At 45.0% G+C, this 4,510-nt stretch overlaps 1 long non-coding RNA gene across 1 annotated transcript in view; it reads left to right on the top strand.

The window, feature by feature from the left end:
- The first annotated feature begins 902 nt into the window (after positions 1 to 902).
- The window catches only part of LOC103915718, a 5,317-nt gene continuing 1,709 nt past the window's right edge, over positions 903 to 4,510 (top strand). Inside the window, exons 1-3 of the long non-coding RNA XR_663548.1 lie at positions 903 to 960; positions 2,483 to 2,662; positions 4,265 to 4,335. This is a non-coding gene — a long non-coding RNA (uncharacterized LOC103915718). The remainder of the gene's footprint in view (positions 961 to 2,482; positions 2,663 to 4,264; positions 4,336 to 4,510) is intronic.

Below are 4,510 nucleotides of genomic sequence, written 5' to 3'. Positions count from 1 at the left end.
AGAAAGAGAGACAGGAAAGGAATAAAAGCGAGATCTTCCAGAGATTATAAAGCCAAACTTAGCAGTTCTTTACTGCAGCTCTCAAAAGTTTAGAAGTGCAGCCTGTAACGATGAAATGCATGGCTTGGGGGGGAGAGCTAAATCAGGCTCCTAGCACAGACCAAAGGGTTATTCTATATATATGTTTGTCACTGCAAGTAACGGCTGTGAAGCAAACAAAGGGGAATACAGCTGATGTTTAACAGCCACTGTACAACCACTAAGCTACTTCTGCCTCGTATCTGGAAGCTTATATGCGGAACATGTGGTAGGTGTCTCTTCTCCACGCTGGTGGGTTATAAACCTGAGTTTCCCCTAGATATGCGCCTTTTCCATGCTTGTTCTTACTGTGTGTAAGTAAGAAACATGGGTTCAGGATGGAGCTTTAGATTTATAATAATTGAATTTCCATTCATGTTTTCAGTGAAAACACTAGTTTGCATGTAGCAGAGCAGGAGCTTGCAAGAACACAACCACTCTGTGCATGTGTAAAAGTGCAGATATATGTATACACACAGGTATACATGCCATAAATAAAACAAGCATACTTCTGCCATACCTCTCTTAGAGCTTCTGGTCTGAAGAGAACATGAATTTTCCTGTGTATTTGTCTTCTTTACACTGTCTTCTCTCTTTGCACTGATCTGATTTGCTTAGAGTAACAGGAAGACACAAACAACACATGGGGTATGGAGGGAAATAAGCACTTGTCTTTACGTTTTGCCTATCTATATACCATTAGCTTCACACAAAACATGACTCACTAGCAGCAGGTGTCCTGCTGTTATGTTGGGCAGATTAGTAATGATAGGGAGGGGGCTGCTTCCCTATATGGCATCCCCGAGGGAAGCTAAAAATAGTTCAGAGACTTCCAGCAAAGTAAAAGTACTTGTGGGCTTTGAACGAAGTCTGCTTCGGAAGGTAAGAATCGGAGCTGATCTGTTTAATCTGCCGTTCCTTCTTTTTTTCTTTCTTTTTTTTTCTGTGTGAAGCTTGCCTTGGCAGTTGATCGGCAAATATTATCTGGCACAAGGCTGGGAGTTTGGAATTATAAACAGTTGCTTTCCGTGTTTGTGGAAACAGGGTGGGGATTGGGACCAGTTAAAGGAAATCAGTTAAAGGAAATCAGTGTAACAGAGAGCCTTCGCAGCCAAGGCAGAGACAACAGAGGAATGGGTCTCAGTTAGAAATAGTTGCCTTTTTCTCTCTCTCTCTTTTTCCCCCTCTCAGTTGTTAGAGAATCTGAACGGCAAATGAGCAATCACAGCATGTGACTCTGCTCCGAGTAGCAGGCAAGCTATTGCTGATAGTTACACCCACCGCGACACAAGTCCAGTAAGAAAAGTTGTCTGCAAAGTTATTGTAGCAGCAGAATATGAAAAGAGAGGAACTGTTTGCATTTCCGAGATACATGCAAATCAGGGTGCTACGTGCGCTCCATGGAAGTGTGGCTGAGGAGACGTTTCAGCTTTGCTGGTAAATGTCTGCATATCTATACACTCAGACACACTGATAAGCAGACTAAAAGGAAAAATACTGTTTCAGGGGAAGACTGTGGAGGATAGTTATATGTGCGTGTGTGTGTATCCGCATGCATCCACATCTGCATGTATGCAGGGAGATTGCGAGTTGCTGGACTGCAGAAAAGCCCTACAAGCCTTGCATTGAGCCACCACCTACATGGCTTTGTGCAACACAGAAATGGAGACGTAAGGGCTGAGTCTCGCTTCTGAAAAATGAGATACCAGGGCTGCTCGTTACACTAGAATAACCTCACAGGCCGTGATGGATTTCCTCGGATTTTTTGAGTGGCATCACTGATATTGATAACAAGTGACTTCTGTTTGTGGAAACCGGATAAAAATCTGACTGGCCTGCACGGGGCATCTCTGAGGACAGCGGCGTGCGTTGCACACCCGTGTGAGCATGTGTGCGCACCCTCCCAGAAAGCTGCCGTCTAGTCTTTGAAACCTCCCTGACTCCGAGCCCTGGTGGATAAGGATTTTCTGTGCGTGTCTCCTTCTCTGCCCTTGTTTAAGGCTGGTTTTGGCAAACGACTTCCAGAGGGGTGAGCGTGCCCAGGGGCCCGGCTGCGGTGCTGCGGGGGTGGAGATGGTGCGACTGTGATCGTCGCGGGGCTCCCGCTGCCTGAGCTCCTGCAGCAGGTGTTGAGAGCCCATCAGCGGCGTCCCTTGGATACCTGGGTTGTTGCTGGAATTAGTACCGATTCCTGGCTGGGCCAGTAACTCCCTCAGCCAGGCGTTACGGGGGAAGGGGGGGGACCGGCAAAGTGCAGAAGCAATGTAATTTTAGCTCTGTTATGCTGGGCCAGCTTCTCCTAACATCAGTGTCAATGGCAAAACCGACGTTAATTTGAGTGGGAAAAAGACTGAACCCAAATTAATATATGCTGGCCTGTGTAATTATCTTTATTGCCTGATAGGGAAGGAAGACCTTGTTCGCTCAATGCATTTCTACGGCTGCCTGGCTGCGCTCCAGTGATGCACCAGCCTCCGAGCAGACGGGCTGGGAGAGCGCGACGGGAGTGCTGTATCCGTTCACGAGGGGCTGTAATTCACTGTCATCCCCCAGTGATTAAATCCTGCTTATTTCAAACTGACAGGTAACGGAGTAACACCCACAAATATGGTGGGTAGGATTTAGCTCCAGGTGCTTGTGGAAAAACTTTTCCTATCGAGTCCAAAGTTCAGAATCCTGTGAACGGCCACAGAGGAAAGCATGTAGGTTTTAGTCAGTGTTAAATGTTGCATTTCTAGTCTGGTAAAAAGAGCGAAAATTTAAGAAAATGGCTGTATGCTTAGAAGCACAAGAAGACAGGGCAGCTTTGCTAAGTGCTAAGGATGGACATAAACTGAAGAGAAATCCTGTTTGGCAGCACAGAGAATCTGCTGGGGTTGGCAGTCTGAAACCTGCTCCACGATAATTGTTTTCTTCTCCAATAAACCAATGTATTGATTAGGGTAAGCAGAAAGGATCAGTCCCGATGGAGCTCTGCAGGGCATTTTACCACACTGCTTAGTTCAAATGGTCACAGCTGATACTCGTGTTTTCCTCTGCTGAGCAAACTGGATATGACAGAAGACAATGTAATTTAGGGTTTTTTCCTCTTTCTCAAAATGAATTGCTACGTGTGATTTCATATGCTCACACTTGCATATTTATGGGGAGTCCCAAAACCTAATTTCCATTGTGCTGGTTCCTGTTTAGCACAGACTTAATTTTGCAACTTTTAAATAAATTCTCTTGACAAAATAATATTATGGCATATTGAAACAAAGCAGACATTTTAATAGAAGCATCTGAATAATCAATTCTTCCTGAAAGCACACATCAGTGCTACCTTTGTGGTAGCTAAATGACCAGTTAAAGTAAGCAACGTAGGCCCAAGATGGCATAGAAATGTAGAGTTATTCCTGACCCTTGCGTGGGCTCTCCAATGCTCTTGAATCTCCCTATTTGCTATGAGAGGGTGCACAAATGATTTGCAATTGAGAGGACTCTCTAGCTTGTTTACTCCTCGTAATAATGATTCATGACAAGGACATCAAGATGCAAACCATGCCAGGCAAGCTCATAGGAAGGAGGCTACCACTGTGGATGCTGTCAGTAATCTTCCTGCAAAGACTATAGCGATTCTTTGGGCTAGTCTTCTTTAGCTGGCCATCTGCTTTGCATTCCCTGGTGGTACTTCGGTTTGCATCTCCGCTTTGTTTGTCATTTCGGTCTCCCACTTTATTATTTCCAGAGCCAAGTGAACCGCTGCCAATGCCAATGCAATGAGATTGCATTGTGAGCTTTGTGACATGGTATACTTTTTTTTATCTTGAAGCCTCAGCTCCTGGAATTAGTTGATTATGTTAGAATCCCAGCATTCATAAAAAAAAAAAAAAAAGGAAGAGAAAAAAAAAAGTGGATCTCTGCTCCTCATGAACTAAGGAAAAAGCTTGAAAAAAAGGGATCCCTGCAGACTTAGTAATCACAAGCCAAATAAAAAGAGGCTTCTTTTTTTTTTTCCAACATCAGACTGTTTTACAGACAATCATCCTATTTCTGAGTCTCTCACTCACAGTTTTTGAGTGCTGGGTGCTGGCAAACCTGAGCAGCAGCTGTTCATTTCTAAAGGCAGGGAAAATAAGTAGAGTCATCTCTAACAGGAAAAGTTACTTTATCTTTGCCTGCACTGCCTTTCCCTCTGCCCCTGCAGCACGCTCCTGCCTCTGGTCAGTACAGCACTGGGAACCCATTGCAGCAGCTTGAAGAGCAACTCGCGTCCCAGTAAGTCCCGGTGAGAAATGGGAGGACAAGAGTTTGCGTTAGCCAGAACCGTGATTCCCTTAAGGTCAGGAGCAGCAGCTGCTGCTGTCACCGACCCCATAACTTTAAATAATCTTAGCTATGGCCGTACGGCATTTGTGTGTTTGTGGCACATCTGAAATGTGATTAGGGCTTG

Source organism: Pygoscelis adeliae, unplaced genomic scaffold (assembly GCF_000699105.1).
Source record: "Pygoscelis adeliae isolate BGI_AS28 unplaced genomic scaffold, ASM69910v1 Scaffold34, whole genome shotgun sequence".
NCBI lineage: Eukaryota > Metazoa > Chordata > Aves > Sphenisciformes > Spheniscidae > Pygoscelis > Pygoscelis adeliae.
Note: the sequence above shows the minus strand (reverse complement) of the source record. Positions and strands in the feature narration are given on the sequence as shown.